This window comes from Petaurus breviceps, unplaced genomic scaffold (genome assembly GCF_028583685.1).
Source record: "Petaurus breviceps papuanus isolate PSGF00001 unplaced genomic scaffold, PetGlider_PUasm1.0 91133, whole genome shotgun sequence".
NCBI lineage: Eukaryota > Metazoa > Chordata > Mammalia > Diprotodontia > Petauridae > Petaurus > Petaurus breviceps.
In genome coordinates this window covers 55,521,998-55,540,246 of record NW_027187419.1, presented here as the reverse complement: position 1 = coordinate 55,540,246, position 18,249 = coordinate 55,521,998, and the positions used below count along the sequence as shown (strand labels likewise).

Genomic DNA, 18,249 nt, shown 5'->3' with positions numbered 1-18,249 from the left:
TGTCTAATAATCCTTTGCCTAGAATTTTTGTCCAGGAGAACACTTTAGTGGAAGATGAGGTTTTGATGTACTGCTATATGTAGTGAGGATAAGATGGATCCTGTCTGTCCCCAAAGTTCAGAACCAGGAATAATGGGTGGAAATTCCAAAGAGAAAATTAATGTTTGATGTCAGGGTGTATCAGCAATGCCATATTCACAATGCCTATAGAGATTACAAATATGCTGATATAATTATCCATTACAAAATACGTCATGTTTGCCATATGAGGAAATAAACTAGAAAATTTATTAAGATACCAAAAGACTGAGTCCCAAAACCAGAAAGTGAAAGCCATCAGAGTAGTTATGATATTGGCACAGGTAGATAAAGTAGAAAGCACCCACATTTTCAAGCCTTTAAAACAGAACAGGCTACCTCAGGCAAAGGTCCTCCTCTCCCCACGCACAGCAACCACCCAGCGTCCTGGAAGCGCGCTCCCAGCAGCTCCGGCCCCTGGCAGTCCTCAGCAGGAGTCCTTAGCAGAAAGTCCTTAGCAGTCCTAACTCAAAAAGGGCTTCGCGCTGCCACTGCCTCTGCTGCTGCCGCCGTCACCACCACCGCCAGCCACCGCAGGAACGCTAGCTTGGCTTCCGCTTCCTCTTGCTCCGCCCCTTCCTGCTATGTCAGCAAGTCCAACGGGGCATGGAAGATCTTTAAATCCCATAACCCTTACACAGGGGAAAAAGAAACTTCATTAAAAAGAGATCTGTACAAAAGTAGAATGATCTGCCTCAGGAAGCAGAAGGTTCTCCCCCTCTCTGAAGGTATTTAAGAAGAAACTAGATGGGGAATAGTTCTGGGGACTGGGAAGGTAGGCATTGTAGTTGTTAGAGTGCCAGCCCCAGAGTCAGAAGAACTTGAGTTAAAATCTGTTCTTTGACATTTACTAGCTGTGTGACCCTGGGCAAGTCACTTAACCCTGTTTGCCTCAGTTTCCTCATCTGTAAAATGAACTGGATAAGGAAATGACAAATCACTCTAATATATTTACCAGGAAAATCCCAAATGGCTTCATGAAGAATTGGACACAACTGAAACAACTCAACAACAACCAAAAGATTTGGGAACTGGGGTTAATGAACTAGGTTAGGGATAGAATGGGATTGGAATTGGAGTTGGAACAAGATTGAGTTGGAATAGAGAGGTCAATCTTCTAGAACAGGCACACAAGCCTCACTGAAACAGCAAGGAATCCTCAAGGAGAAAGAGGAGATAGTATGCATTAGGCAAATCAAACAACCACCAAGACCTTGAACACCATCTTCCCTCAGACCCTGATGAAAACAGGGTTATCCTTTTGCTGTATAATTTGGGGGAATTAAAATGATCTCCATCATGGTGTAATAGAAAGATTGGGAGATCTTGCAAGTGGAAGAATTCTCAGGTTCTATTTGCTCCTGAAAAATGTTGTGGAAACAGTAGCAATGTGATGACCTACAGAAATATGGGGAGGGAGGACAAGGGCCAGCACACTTCTCCTACAGCTCCTCTTTTCACATGAGTCACTGCAGGGGCAAAATCTGCTTTGCAAGTGACTCAGATTTAAACCTTTTTAACCAGTTCATCTTCCATTGGTTTGGAGAAAAAGCTTCTTCAACACATTGCAGAAATTGACAAGCATCATTGGACTTACTCATGGAATTTCTCTTTGAAAAAAAATATTGATATTTTTTCTCCATAAAAATTTTCTTCCCCCCTTGCAGACTGTGCATCCATAAAGACATTCGCTATTATACTCCCCTTACAGAAACACACAGACATATATACAAATGCACATGCACACACACACATTCTTAACACATTCTATCTCCTAGCTTTAAAACACTGCTCTTCTCCATTTTCACTTGGCATCCAAGATTCCTTGAAAAGCCAATATCTCTCCAGCCTTCTGGAGTACTGAGGCCCACTCCTGATCACCAGCTTCTGATCACTTACTCTGCTAGCATGAGGCAGAGCCAAGTCATGACAGTCTGACCCTACCCTGGATGACAAGATCAGAGGTGTCTTAACTGGCTCTCCAAGAAAGCTCAAGTTTTGGAAAAATGAAACGTTATTGCTCAGGAGTGATTTACAATTTGTATTTCTTTGTTCAACAATGGCAATGGACTGACTCCATCTTCTCCAAACCATTAGTGCTTTAGAATTGGAAAACTGATACATTTCATTGAGCTAACGACAGCATCACTCAGTGACAGGAATATTTCATCGACCATCATAGGCTCCTGAAGAAAGTGTCCACAGCATAGCCTAGATTCTTCAGGGATGAATGGCAGTTCTCAGAGGAATTAAAGGTCTTTCAGCTCTCCTCTCCCTTCTCTTAGAGACCTGCCCACTCCTCGTTCATCCCCCAAAGTCAAGGAATAAACTGGTGAGAAGTAAGGAACTACAATGATTTCTGCTCTGTACTGGATCTCCACAGGTTCCAAATGGCCCTGAAAGATTACAATCATTTCATTAGATCAAAGAATTAAAGATTCATAATTGCAAAGTACTTTAGAAGTAATTGAGTTCTTCATTCTATGATGAGGAAACTTGGGCACTGAAAAGTCAAGTGACTTGTCCAAGGACACACAGGCAGTAAATGACAGAACTGTGATTCAAATCCCAGTACTCTTGACACTGCACCATACCTCCTGTCTAGTTAGATCTAAATATATATGCCAAATTGTTGTCTATAAATGTCATGGAATATTATTGTGGAATAAATAATGATAAATAAGAGAAATTCAGAGAAAAGGCAAGAAGACTTGTATGAACTAATGCAGAATTTAAGGAGAGGACCTGACATCTACAACCTGTTATTTCAGATTTGATATTGGAATGAAATGAGGGACTCAAAGATCATTAAACAGTTAACAAACATAAAATTACTTAGCTCTATCATAGCAAAAAATGCAGTAAGGATACTGTGGTACTCAGCTTCTATAAATAGGTGCCCTCATCTCCATAGTGAATATAGTCCTGTCAGTAGGGCAAGCATGGTGACCTGCTTGGTCTGCAGGCATCTATCAATTTGTAGGTGGCCTCATTTTATATTCCTACATGACCAGGAAGCCATATCAACACAATCAAAGATCACTAGGGAGTTATATCAAGGGATGCACAGTTTGAGCCCTACTCCTTTATCAGGCCAAGCAAGTCCTGGATTTGTTGTATTTTCTTAAGTCATGTTGAGGGGAAGGAGAAACTCCAATTGATATTGGTTCCATCAGAGAGAGTAAAATAAGGACAACCAGGAAAAAATGCACACCAACAACAATAATGGCAAATAAAGTAACACTGAAATAAATCCAAATGCCACTTGATGATAATGACTAATCTTGTCACTAGAAATTAGTTGAGAAAATGCATCTCCCTCATTTACTTGAAGAGGTAGGGTCATCTGGATACAGAATGCAGCATGTACTGTCAGACATATTTGCTTTATTGATTGGTTTTGCTTAATAACATTTTTTCATTGCATAGGTTGGTGTACTTACTGGCAGGGGTGGGGGAAATTTATAAAGAAATTGCCATTAAGTAAAAAATGACATCAAAATTTCTAATTTTTTAAAAGTATATTGTTGGAAGGATTATTCACTCTTCAGCTGGACATTCTTATTTTCCTTAATCTAAAAACATTTTAAAGATAAATAATCCTAGACCAGCTGAGTTGAATTTGTTTATATTTCCTAAGTAGTAATTTAGTCTCCATTCCATCTATAAGATATTTGTTGAATCCTATCTCACCTGGCTCCATATATTTTGTTGCCAAGAGAATGCACATCAATATTTAAAATTCCAAAAAAAAGAGTTTGAGTTTAATTAAAAAAAAATAATTTCTAACCTGGTCTATTTCTATGGTAATTTAGCCAATTTTTGTTTTGTGATGATTCACATGAACATGTGATAGGTAAGAAAAGAAACCAAAGTGAATCCATCATTCACCATCTCCTGAAAAGTTTTGTAAGATCACTGCCCATTCTAGCCCTCTGCCTCCCCTCTCTACACACACACACACACACACACACACACACACACACGTCCTCAGGAAAATAAAGGCTTGTTTTTGATGCTAAAAATAAGTGATCCAGAAGAAGAAAATGATCTGATCATGAGAGCCAGGAACCAGTGGTTACCATAGTTCCTATCATAAGGAGTGAGAGCCATTTCCCTAACCTGACCCCCCGCCCCTCAAGAATGAAATTGAAACACTAGAGTATTTTAAATAGACAGGGAAAGGAATTTAGCTTAAGCATAATCACCCCACATGTGTGGTCCATGTACCTCCTGCATACATTTTTTTTCTGAGGCTGACTCAGAGCAGTGTCAGGGCCCATTACTGCTCTTCTAGGGAACCCTTGCAGCTGCCTTCAAATGTCACTGCAAAGCTATTAGGCTTTCTTTTTCTAGCGTTAAACAATGATGTGCTGAAAACCGTTGCCTTTGAGAAGGGGTGAAGTGTTCTCAAATGGTTGTGGAGTGCAGTATTTCAAGAATTGGATACTTCATAGGTCATCCCAACTACCACCAATAAGGTCAAACCTGAAAATGTTGACTATCATGGCAACTATAGAAGATCTCACACGGTGACTGGGTTGCCGTTCTTTACTTTTAAAACAAATAAAGTACAGTAATATCTCATTTTTCCTTTTCCTTCAGGAAAGTATGTTTTCCCAAGAAATGATTATCCAGAAACCTAAGCTTGAACTTTTATTTTGGTGCATGTCTGAGTTTTCATTTAAATCTCCTTCCTTTATTTTACCTATTACTACTGTGTTACTGAGGACAAGTCATTTAACCCCCCTACCCTCATATCTTTGTTTTCTATAAATTGGGAGAGTTAAACTAGATGACTGAAAAGTCTCTTACATTTTTTCTATGAACTGAAGTTGTTCACATATACAAGCATTTTAGTTATACTGTCCTTTTTACAGAACACAATTTGTTTTAAAAACAAACCTTTTACAATTTTTCTTTTGTTGAATTTTTTGTTCCATTTTTTTCATCCATGGATACCCTTGGAATGACCTTGATTAATTTTATATCTTGCCAAGATTTCTTTGAACTGGGTTTCCCCTCCATTGCTTCTTCCTACTTTATAAGACAATAGTTCACCTAATCATCCATCATTCTTCTTCACAAGAATTTACAAATGAGTTTATTTTCTAACTGGATGCTGCCTTTGGCAACTATTTCTGTTTGGTAAATAAGTCAGATGTTGACTGACTAAGCATTTCCTGGGTTGTTTTTGGTCTCCTTATGGTGGTAATCATTTTACATTGGTTAAACTTCTGGGATAAAATTATCAGGCAGTTTAATGTCATTTCTGTTGCCTATTTTGCATTTTTAAAAATTTTCAGGTCAGGGTTAAATTACTTTATTTGCATGCCATATTCTTTTTTTTCCTTCATTATCATTTAGTCTTTAAAAAAAACAACAACATACAATTCTCATCATATCTCTGATGAGTCAATCAGCTGATTACAGAAAAGTAGCTGACTCAACTTTTCTACCTACTTCCTTGATATCAGATTGCCATTTATCTCTTATTCTATTGACATTATTATTCTACTTGTTTTTAAGAGTATTTCTAGTACACACGTAGCAGCTGTTTAAATTTACTGCATGATGGGAAATAAAATTCCCAAACTTGTGAACAATTGCTTACAAATAGTGAGATAAGAGTATGGTTATAAGCGAGACCTAGGTTGTGTAAGGATTTAGAACAGAGATTGATTTTGAAACTTCTTTCTAGCTCTCAAGCTATTTGTGTGAATGTGTGTATATGTATGCATGTGTTTGCAAGGCAAAGTTGTTCAGTGGAAAGAACATTGCATTTGGTGTCAGAAGATTCAGGTTGCAACCCCCCTTTCACAACTCATAATTTGTCACGTCACCTCATTTCTCTTGGCCTTACTTTACTTATCTATAAAATGAGGAGGTTGGACTCAGTGACTTATAAATTTCCTCCTAGTTCTTAATTTGTGACCCTGTTGTTTTTTGATCAAGATCAAATTTGTGAGGCCATAGAATCACAGATTTAGGATTGGAAGAGACTTTAGAGCCATTGATACTGATCCTCTCATTATGAATGCTGAAAGGTGAAGTTATTTGCTTGAGGTTGCATAGCTAATAAGTGTCTGAGGAAGGATGTAAAAGTTGGGTCTTCCTGACTTCAAGCACAAAGTTCTCTCTTAACTGCTTGTTACTGAAATTCACAATAATCTTATTTATGTGAAATTTAAGCTATTACTATATTGTATCTGAATTAAGTGAACATTGACATTTTGTTATGGCTTAATGGACACTGAATATACATAATTTAGGGATAGGGAATATAATTGTAATTTCATTCCAATAGTGAACAACCAACTGAGGAAGTTTCCTCTACCAATATAAGTCAACACCTCTGAAACATATAATCTTAGAGATTTGCCTAGAAAAGATGTCAAAAACATGGCCCACAGGTGCTACACATGGCCCAAAACACTTCCAAGTTTGGTTCAAACCAGATTAAAAAGTACCTTAGAATTACTTAACAACAACAACAAAATACAATAAAACATAGATTATATATTTATTTTTTTTGTCTATTAGTTGTGTCTGACTCTTCATTACCCAATTTAGGGTTTTCTTGGTAAAGATACTAAAATGGTTTGCCTTTTCCTTCTCTAGATGAGGAAACTAAGGCAAACAGTCCTGAGTGACTTGCCCAGGGTCCTATAGCTACTAAGTATCTGATGTCTGATTTTAACTCAAGTTTTACTGTCTCTAAGGCTGACACTTTATCCACTGAGCCACCTAGCCACCTAGCTGCCCTCATGTATGGGTCTAGTGGCACCTATTTCTATTTTAATGTGAAACCATTAACCTAGAGGACTGTAGCAGTAACCACACAGACATAGCCAGGACAGCTGCTGGCACAGGTTCTTAGATCTGCTTTACTAGGAAAGATACTTGTTTAAGAGGTCAACAATCCTTTTTAAAATTATATTCACAAGGGTGGCTAGGTGGTGGAGTGAATAGAGCACCGGCCCTGGAGTCAGGAGGACCTGAGTTCAAATCCAGCCTCAGACACTTAACACAAAAACTAGCTGTGTGACCTTGGGCAAGTCACTTAACCCCAATTGCCCCTCCAAAAAAGCAAAATAAATAAAATAAAATTATATTCACTAGTTCAGGGGAAAAGTCAGCACACTGAACTTCAGAGAAAATACAAAGAAAATACAAGCAGAGAAATAAAGACCAACAGCCTGCCTGAATCAATTATAAACTTTACATACATCCCTGGATGGAGAAAGCCTTTACAGCTGAGCAGTCAAGGAGCTCTGAACATAAGACCGCTCCGAATCACGACCAGGAAATCACAAGATCCTTCTCATAAGCAAACCCCCAAAGCAAAATACCAATTCAGAGCATATATACACTTTTCAGAGCCAGAAGGTATGACAACCCTCATAACTCAGTGCCTAATTAGAAATTAGCAAAAGGTGTGAAAGCCTTCCTATAAGCAAGCCTCCCCTAAGCAAGTTTTCTTTAATGGGTTCCACATGAGGCCTATTAATGGGCATGGAAGATTTTATATCCATTAATATTACAAGGTCTTAGAGGTTAAGTAATGAACCCTGGATCTCAGTCAGTTCATGTTGAAGCTCAACTTGAACCCAAATCTTTCTGACTACTACTCCACTCTGAACTCTGTATAATGGAAATCTAAAAAAGTTGCAGGATGTGAGATTTAGTACATGGTTCTGCAGATTTTTATCAGTAGTTCATGACATTTTATCTTCTGAGTGAACAATTTCATTCAGTACTAAAAACAAGATGTTGCCAAGTTAGAAATGAATAAATGTGATATAGCCATTCCCAGAAATCATGAACATGAAATCAATTGTTCCCTTGCATTCCAAGATGATTCCAGAACCATATCTTCCAATGCACAATTAGGGAAAAATAAGACCTTTCTTTCCAATGGGTTTCTATAGTCTCCTTTTTGTAAGGCTTAATCTTTCAAGGAAGACAGAATAACAGTAGACATCAGAATACCGACCATCAGGAGACTTCACAAGAGACTTTTGGACTTTTTTGTATCAAAGAATCTCTATTACTTTAGATACTCAGGATGAAGGTGTATTCAGGAACAGTTTTAATATATCCTACTGAGAGTCTCTTGCATAGAAACTACACCTCTTGAAATCTTTTCCAACTTGGTATAAACTGCATTTAGACAGGACCTTGCCAGAGTCCTTATGGTCAATACAAATGAATATGAAGTTTTGTTTTGTTTTGTTTTTGCCACAAAGAAATCAAGTAAGCATAGCACTGTATGCTTACTTATCTATAATCTTGTCATATTTTAAGCAATTCCATATGTGTCTATAAACAATGTTATTTTAAAATATATTTATTGTTACTCCCAGCTTCTTACAAAAATATGCAACTTCTACTAAAGCAATGAACACAAAAGGCCCTTAAGAGTTTAAAATTTCTTCCTTCAAAAACACCGATATGAATTAGGCTGTGAAAGCATTATTTATTTCCTCTATTGATGAGAAACTAAGACTCAGGGTCTCTTAGCTACTAAGTTCTGAAGCTGAGATTGAAACATGGGACTTCATGCACAGAATTATTTTTATTGTACTGTGCTATTTCCCTCTTTTAGTTATAAAAATGTATTTTAGGCATAGGTACATCATGGATAAAGAGTTCACACTGGCGTCCAGAAGATATGGGTTCAAGCCTCTCCTCTCACTCATAATGACTGTAGTACCCTGGTCAAGTCACTTAAATTCTCATTGTCTTTGGTAGCTCTCTATTTTATGCAGAGAAGGTACTGATCACATTGGTAGAGGAAGTTCCTGGGGAGTGGGGTACAATGGCTACCTCATACTAGTACTAAGTGTATAAGACATTTCCCTTCAAAAGTAATTAAGTACTTTATCTTGTTTGCCTCAGTTTCTCTATCCATAAGCTAACGATGATGTGAATGTTTCCCAATAGAAGCAGTGTCAGAAAGTGTTGAAGTTTTGACACTCATCTGATTGGAAAGTCTTTAATGTTACTTTCCCATCCCATAGGCTGGTCTTCTATATTCTAGAAAAGTATGATAAATAGTTTCAAATGGACTTAGTCTGAATACTCTTCAGTTTCTGGGTGACATAGGACATGGAAGGAAAGTAAGCGGTTGGTGTCAGTATTTGCTACTTGATTTGATTCTTCATTATTTGTCTTGCCTTAGACAGTTGTCTCAGACATTACAAGGTAAAATAACTCTTTAAGACTAGAAGTTTGGATAGATGATAGCTAAAGGAAGTTCTTTACCAGAAGGTCTATTCAGTAATAAAAATCAGAGATGTTATTAAAATAAAATTTTACTTTACATTAGGTTTTATTTTTAAATAAATTTTATTTTAAATAAATGTTGATATATTTTGTTTTTATTTCACCAAAATTTCTCCCAGTACAAATTCCCCTCTCCCTCCTAGAGGGCCATACCATATTACAAAAAAAAAGAAAAAATCAGTGAAGCTGATTAAAATAAAATAAAAAAAAACCCTCAGAGAATACATATACAATGCATGATTCATACGTATACCTCATACACCTGCAAGAATGGGATGGGATTATCTTCTCATATGTCTCTGTTGAGGTCATGTTTGTGTGTTGTAATTTGAAGTTTTCATTTATGATTATTTTATGTTTTTTTCCATTTTTTATTATTGTATTTATTTTATGCATTGTTTCTTGGCTCTGCTTACTTCACTTTACAACAAATTCTCCCATGCTCCTCTGTATTCATCATATTTGTTGTTTCTTATAGCACAGTTGAAGTGTTGTAATTCCATCGCATTAATTTATAGCAATTTGTTTTGAATAAATGTTCTTTGCCTTTCTGTGATGTCATTATTGCTTCGTTGGGAAATACTCACTGGAAATGAAAACTTATAAACTATGAGTTCAGATATATGATCTCCCCTCAAGTACTATGAACTAGAGCAGGGTTTAGCAAATCTTCTTCTATAAAGTGCCAGCAGGTAAACATTTTAGCATTTTGTGCCAACAGGCAAAATCAGGGATAATGTTAGGTACATTATATGACGAGAGAAAATGAAAATGTTCACAAAATTTTAATTGATGAAATTAAAAATATAGCAATGATAATACAGTATAAATATTTGTAATATAGTTCCAATTAGAATAGAATTCTTTTTTGAGGGGATAACATCACACTTAATTGATATTCAAAGTTAAAAATCTATTCCAAATGTTCATCTGTTAACGCTGATTTTTAATCAAATATTATGTATTTCCCTTTTGATAATGTCTTCATAAATATAGGTACTAACAAATACTGATATTAGTTAAGGGTCATGTGATTTTAATTGAGCAAATTCATCACTTGGAAGGCATTTTTTAGAATTTTATTAGGCTTTTCTCTTGTTATTTTCCTTTTAGTATGCCATGATGCAAACTAATCACTTTCAATTAAAGAGTAGGTAGGCACTCTTCAGTTGGCTAGTTAAATGGGATTTTGAAAAATGGAAGTATCTTTTGTACTTGCATTGAGGCTACTAAAATGCTTCTGGAACTGTAGTTTGAGCTTAGAAAATATATCTGCTGCAAATTTGGGAGGGAATGGAGATCTTACTTCGTATTTTAACTTCTGACAGCTCAGGAAAGTACATAAAACAGATTGACATTACTTGTGATTCAAACAACATTAGTTGTCATCAAGTTGACTTTCCCACATATGTTTTGCATAGAATCAATGTTTTCCCTTGTAATTTTAGGTTGAATTCATTAAGAAACATTATCAAGTGTACAGTAAAAGCCCATATCCAAAGCCATTTAGTGTTTGATAATAGTGGTTGAAGGAGATTCTTTTCATTCAGGAAAAAAAAAATCAATCATGCCTAAGTTAAAAAAAAACTGTAATAAAACTTTTTACCTCTTCTTTTCTTGTTCTGATGAGTGTGAACTGGTAATAAAAAATAAATAACATGTCACAGTACAGCTGTACTTGTGGCTTACAAAAACACTGTCAAGTTATAACTGCTTGACTACAATTTGTAGTGTGTCCAGAAGCAGTGTGAAGCAGGGAAGGAGTCACACGAGGTCTCTGTGGCAGCTATTGAGCTCTACAATTGTTATGCAAAAGCAGCCATAGACAATGCATAAAGTCTTCAGCATGGCTATGCTCAAATAAAACTTTATTTATAGACACTGAAATTTGAATTTCATATGAGTTTCAGGTGTCATGAAATATTATTCTTATTTTGATTTCTCTTCAGTAATTTAAAATGTAGAAAACATTCTTAGTTTGTAGACCATACAAAAAACAGGTGGTGGGCCAGATTTGGCCCATAAGCCAGAGCTTGCCAACCTCGAACTAGAGAATAGCCAAGGAGCGATAAAGGGGAGCCAAAACTAGAAGGTCTGGATCTCATACATTATGTCATTTAAATATTTCTCCTGGTAATCATTCAAACCAATAAAGTAGGTAAGAGAAAAGCTCTTGGAGTCATTCTGGCTATGTGACAATTCTGTGCCTGGGTATCCTCTTTTAAACAATGACGATAATATAAGTTGAAATGAAAATCAAATAAGGTGTTATATTTAAGGTACATTTTAACCAATAATTGCTATGCAAATTTCAATATTTTTATCATTGTTGTTATTGTTATAATTTTGGTTACCTCACTCTTCTCATTTTCTTTGATTTTTAAGATAGAAATAGCCCAAAGAGAAGTCCTTGTCCTGCAATCACTTTTTTACACTTAATGTTCTAAAGACTGTTTTATGAGTGGTTAAAATGAATACAATTTGCAATTGAATAAGAGTAATGCAATGACAGCTCATATTCTGTAACTTCATTGAAAATATGTGTGGAATTGATGAGCAGGCTGACTTCAGAAAAAAATTGTAAAGATTTATATGAACTGATGCTGAGGAAAATGAGCAGAATCAGGAGAATATCATACACAGTAACAGCTACATTGTGTGATGACTAACCTTGATAGACTTAGCTCCTCTCAGTAATGCAAGGATCTAAGACAACTCCAAAAGACTCAGGATGGAAAATTCTATCCACATCCAGAGAAAGAACTTGGTAATCTGAATGCAGATGAAAGCATACTATTTGCTCTCCTTTTCTTTTGTTTTGTTTTCTTTCTTCTTTCTCGTGGTTTTTCCCATTAGTTCTAATTCTTGTTTCTTTGTTTCTTTTTAGTGTTCAACATGATTTCCACAAGATTTTGAGTTACAAATTTTCTCCCCAACTTTCCCTTACCCTCACCCCCAAATAGCGAGCCTACTGAATACCCCTTCCCCCAATCTATTCTCTTATATACTTCCCCACCCCCCTAACTTTCTATTAGGGCAAAATGGATTTCTCTTTTTTTTTAAGCATTATTTATTTTTTTAATTAATTTGTTTCCCTTTAGTTTACAGGATTCAATTCCACAATTCCTGGAGTTTCACATTTCGTCCCCCCCCTTCCCTCCCCACCATGGCGGCATAAAGTCAAGTATAGGATCTGTAAATACTTTCATGTTATACATTAGTCAGGTTATAAAGACGGATTGTATCAGATGGAATGAAAAATGGTAAAGAGGACATAAAACCAAACAAGAGAAGGAAAAAGATCAGGTATTTTGCTTCCACCTGGATATAAACTCAGTTCTTTCTAGTTCTTTCTCCGGATGCACATATTTCTCTCCATCATGAGTCTTTTGACTTATATCACTGCATTGCTGAGAAGAGTCCACTCTATCAAAGTTGGTCATCACACATATGTTGTGTCTGTAACTGTGTACAAATTTCTCCTGGTTCTACTCTTCTCACTCAGCATCAGTTTGTATAATCCTCTCCAGGTAAATATGAAGACCGTCTGCTCCCCGTTTCTTATAGCACAATAGTATTCCATAATATGCATATACCACAACTTGTTCAGCCATTCCCCAATTGATGGGCACCCCCTTAATTTCCAATTCTTTGCCACCACAAAAAGAGTTGCTATAAACATTTTTGTACATATGAGTCTTCCTCCCACTTCTATGATCTCTTTGGGATATAACCCTAGAAGTGGTATTGCTGAGTCAAAGGATATGAAAGTATTTAGAGCCGTTTGGGCATAATTCCAGATTGCTCTCCAGAAAGACTGGATCAGTTCACAACTCCACCAGCAATGCATTAGTGTTCCAATTTGCCCACATCCTCTTCAGCATTTGTCATTTTCCTGTTTTGTCATCTTAGCCAATCTGACTGGTGAGATGTGGTACCTCAGAGTTGTTTTGATTTGCATTTCTCTAATCAATAGTGAATTAGAGCATTTCTTCATGTGCTTATAGATATCTTTAATTTCTTTCTCTGAAAATTGACTGTTCATATCCTTTGACCATTTATCAATTGGGGAATGACTTGTATTCTTATAAATTTGACTCAGTTCTCTGTATATTTTAGAAATGAGTCCTTTGTCAGAGACATAGATTGTAAAGATTCTTTCCCAATTTCCCACCTCCCTCTTAATCTTGGTTACATTGGCTTTGTTGTACAGAAGCTTTTTAATTTCATGTAGTCAAAATTATCCATTTTACATTTTATAATGTTCTCTAATTCTTGTTTAGTCATAAAGTCTTTCCCTCTCCACAAGTCTGACAGGTAAACTATTCCTTGTTTTATGAGACTGCTTAAAGTATCAACCTTTATACCTAGATCATGTACCCATTTAGACTTGATTTTGGTATATGGTGTTAGACAATGGTCCATGTCCAGTTTCTGCCATACTATATTCCAGTTTTCCCAGCAGTTTTTGTCAAATAGTGAGTTCTTATCCCCAAAACCAGGGTCTGGAGGTTTATCAAACAATAGATTACTATAGTCGTTGACTTCTGAATCTTGTGTGCCTAATCTATTCAATTGATCCACTCCTCTTTTCTTCAGCCAGTACCAAGTAGTTTTGATGACTGCTGCTTTATAATACAGATTGAAATCTGGTATAGCTAGTCCACCTTCCCTAACATTTCTTTTCATTAATTCCCTTGATATTCTGGACTGTTTATTCTTCCAAATGAATTTTATTACCATTTTTCTAGCTCTGTAAAGTAGTTTTTTGGTAAATTAATTGGTATGGCACTAAATATATAATTTAATTTAGGTAAAATTGTCATTTTTATTATATTAGCTCAACCCAGCCATGAGCAATTGATGTTTTTCCAATTAGTTAGATCTGACTTTATTTGTGTGAAAAGTGTTTTGTAGTTGTGGTCATATAGGTTCTGGGTTTGTTTTGGCAGGTAGATTCCCCAATATTTTATAATGTCTACAGTAAATTTAAATGGGATTTCTCTTTCTATCTCTTGCTGTTGAATTTCATTGGAAATATATAGGAATGCCGAGGATTTATGTGGGTTTATTTTATATCCTGCAACTTTGCCAAATTTATTTATTGTCTCAAGCAGTTTTTTACTTGATTCTCTAGGATTCTCTAAGTATATCATCATATCATCTGCAAAGAGTGATAGCTTGGTCTCTTCTTTGCCTAATTTGATTCCTTTGATTTCTTTTTCTTCTCTAATTGCTACTGCTAACATTTCTAGTACCAGATTGAATAAGAGGGGTGATAGTGGACCCCTTGTTTCACCCCTGATCTTATGGGAAATGCTTCTAGCTTCTCCCCATTATGTATAATACTTGCTGATGGCTTTAAATAGATGCTACCTATTATTTTAAGGAAGGCTCCATTTATTCCTATACTTTCTAATGTTTTTAATAGGAATGGATGTTGTATTTTGTAAAAAGCCTTTTCTGCATCTATTGAGATGATCATGTGGTTTCTGCTAGTTTTACTGTTGATATGATCAATTATACTGATGGTTTTCCTAATATTAAACCATCCTTGCATTCCTGGAATAAATCCTACCTGATCAAAGTGTATTATTCTTGAGATAAGTTGCTGTAGTCTTTTTGCTAGTATTTTATTTAGAATTTTTGCATCTATATTCATGAGGGAGATTGGTCTATAATTTTCTTTCTCTGTTTTATCTAAGATGGATTTCTATACTCCAGTGTGTATATATATCTTATTTCCCAGTTGCATGTTAAAAACAATATTTTTAAACATTTGTTTTTAAAACTTTGATTTCCAGATTTTTTCCCTTCTTCCCTCCTAACACACTCCCACTGGGAAGATAAGCAATTCAATATAGGTTGTACATGTGTAGTTGTGCAAAACATTTCCATAGTAGATATATTGTGAAAGACTATATTTCCCTCCATCCTATCCCACACCCCATTTATTTTATTTTCTACTCTGGCCCTGTCTCTTTTAAAAGTGTGTGCTTCTAACTAACCTCTTCCTTAATTTGCCCTCCATTCTATCCTTCCCTCTCTTATCCCCTTTCCCCCTATTTTCCTGTATGGTAAGATACCCACTTTAGTGTGTATGTTATTCCCTCCTTGAACCAAATTCAATGAGAATATAGTTGAACCATTCCCTTTTGCCTTCCTGTTTTTCTCCTCCATTGTAACAGTTTTCTCTTGCCTCTTTTATAGGAGATAATTTACATTATTCTATCACTCCCTATCTCCTCTCATTATATTCCTCTCTAACTTCTTAATTTTATTTTTAGATATCATTCCTTCATATTCAACTGATCCTGTGCCCTCTGTCTATGTAAACATGTACAAACACATATACACACATATGTATTTATACACACATGCACCCTCCTATACATATATATTCCCTTCAATAATCCTCATACTGAGAAAAGTCTCACAAGTTACAATGATCATTTTCCATGTAGGAATGTAAATAGTTCAACTTTAATAAGTTCCTTATGATTTCTTTTTCCTGTTTAACTTCTCATACTTCTCTTGCTTCTTGTATTTAAAAGTCAAATTTTCCCTTCAGCTCTGTTTTTTTTTTCATCAAGAATGCTTGAAAGTCCTCTATTTCATTGAATGATCATATTTTCCCCTGAACCATTATACTGAGTTTGGCTGGGTAGGTGATTCTTGGTTTTAATCCCAGCTCCTTTGACCTCCGGAATATCATATTCCAAGTCCTTCGATCCCTCAGTGTAGAAGCTGCCAGATCCTGTGTTATCCTGATTGTGTTTCCACAATACTCACATTGTTTCTTCCTGGCTGCTTGTAATATTTTCTCCTTGATCTGGGAATTCCAGAACTTGGCTATAATATACCTAGGAGTTTTCTTTTTCGGATCTTTTTCAAGAGGTGATCAGTGAATTCTTTCAATTTCTATTTTGCCCTCTGGTTTCAAAACACCAGGGCAGTTTTCCTTGAGACTTTCTTGAAGGATGATTTCTAGGTTCCTTTTTGTGATGATGTCTTTCAGGTAGTCCAATAATTTTTAAATTAACTCTCCCGGTTCTATTTTCTAGGTCAGTTATTTTTCCAATGAGATATTTCACTTAGCCTTCTAGTTTTTCATTCGTTTGGATCTGTTTTATAGTATCTTGATTTCTCATAAAGTCATTAGCTTTTAGTTGCTCCAGTATAATTGTGAAGGATTATTCTCTTCAGTGAATTTTTGAGATTCTTTTTCCATTTGGCAAATTTGGTTTTTTAAGGCATTCTTCTCCTCATTGGCTTTTTGGGCCTCTTTTGCCATTTGAATTAGTCTATTTTTTAAGGTGTTATTTTCTTCAGTGTATTTTTGGTTTCCCTTCAGCAGGCTGTTGACTAGCTTTTCATGATTTTCTTGCATCCTTTTCATCCCTCCCTAATTTATCCTCCACTTCTCTTACTTGATTTTCAAAATCCTTCTTGAGCTCCTCCCTGGCCTGACCAGTTCATATTTTTCTTTGGAAGCTTTTGATGCAGGAGCTTTGCCTTTGTTGACTTCTTCTGTTTCCATGTTTTGATCCTTTTTGTCCCCCAAAAAGGATTCTATGGTCTGATTGGGCTTCCTCTGCTTGTTCATCTTGCCAGCCAATTACTTGACTTTTGAGCTCTTTGCCACCATAGAACTCTGCTTTCAGAGTGGAAAGAACTGTGTCCTAAATTGCTGGGGCTTTCACAAATGTTATCAGAGCTATGAGGAGGGTCCCCTCTCTACAGGCACCACAAGCCCTGACACACTGTCATTTCTCACCCCAGGACCACCTCCCAAGGCAATGAACCAGATCCAAATAGGTCAAAGCAAGAGCAATTACCTTCTGAGTGGGCACTTGTCCCCCCTATGATCTGCAGGCCAGGAGCTCTGGAGTCAGTCATGCAGTAGCAGTTGCATTCACTGCAGTGCCTCTGCTACCTCTCACCTGGGGGACAGGGGCCGGATGGCACTCTTCTGTCACCTAGTTCCTACAGAGTTCCCTACTGATCTTTTACTTTCTCTTTGCTGTTTATGGGTTGAGAAGTCTAGATATCACCACAGCTGCTGGTCACTTACTTTCCTGAAGCCTGCTCTGGCTGGTCTGTGCCATGGGTCGGGGCCAACCTGGGCTCAGCATGGCTCATGTGGGGCTCTGCTCAGCTCCCAGTCTGGTGCAATAAACCCTTTCTTTCAGCCTGCCAGGCTAGCTTCAGTGGGAGATTTGTTTCTCTCTGTCACTTTGTGGGTTCTGTAGCTCTAAAATTTTGTTTAAAACTTTGTTTAGAGTCATATTTTACAGGTATTGGAGGTGGTTGTGGCAGGCAGGAACTCATGGAATTTCCTGCTTCTACCCTGCCATCTTGGCTCTGACCAGTTCTAATTCTTCATGACCAGTGTGAAAATATGGTTAATATGAATGTATAAATAGAGCCTATGTCAGATTGCATGCTGTCTTGGGGAAGGGAAGAAGAGGTTGAGGGAGTAAATTTAAAGCTCAAAATTTTATGGAAGTCAATGTTGAAAACTAAAAATAAATAAATTATATATATATACATATATGTGTGTGTGTGTATGAAAATATCTTTGTTACAAATCCAATAACAGATAGAAAAACAGAGATGACATACTTAGTCACAAACATGGTCCCTGGTATATTGTAAGTACTTAATAGCAAGTCCTTAATAGATGCTCATTCTCTGATCCTGTTCTTATATGGTTTTGATCATTTTGGTTAAGTTTAGGTAATTTTAAGTTTTTAATTTCATGAAGTTTGGAATTTGACAATTATAATAATATGAAAAACAGAAGTAATTAAAGATTTGCAGTGTTTTACTGATAAGACTCCCATTTAACCCTCGTAATAACTTTATGGAGTAGGTGCTATT

The 18,249-nt window shown here is 36.3% G+C and overlaps 1 long non-coding RNA gene across 3 annotated transcripts in view; it reads right to left on the bottom strand.

Annotated features, from left to right (window-relative positions):
- Positions 1-266: 266 nt before the first annotated feature.
- Positions 267-18,249, bottom strand: part of LOC138154893 (uncharacterized) — a 311,748-nt gene continuing 293,765 nt past the window's right edge. For 2 of the 3 annotated variants that reach the window (XR_011166703.1, XR_011166706.1), the window contains one exon: positions 1,973-2,474. This is a non-coding gene — a long non-coding RNA (uncharacterized lncRNA). Of the gene's footprint in view, positions 711-1,972; positions 2,475-18,249 lie in introns of those variants that run through there. The other variant, XR_011166705.1, reaches the window with a different exon arrangement.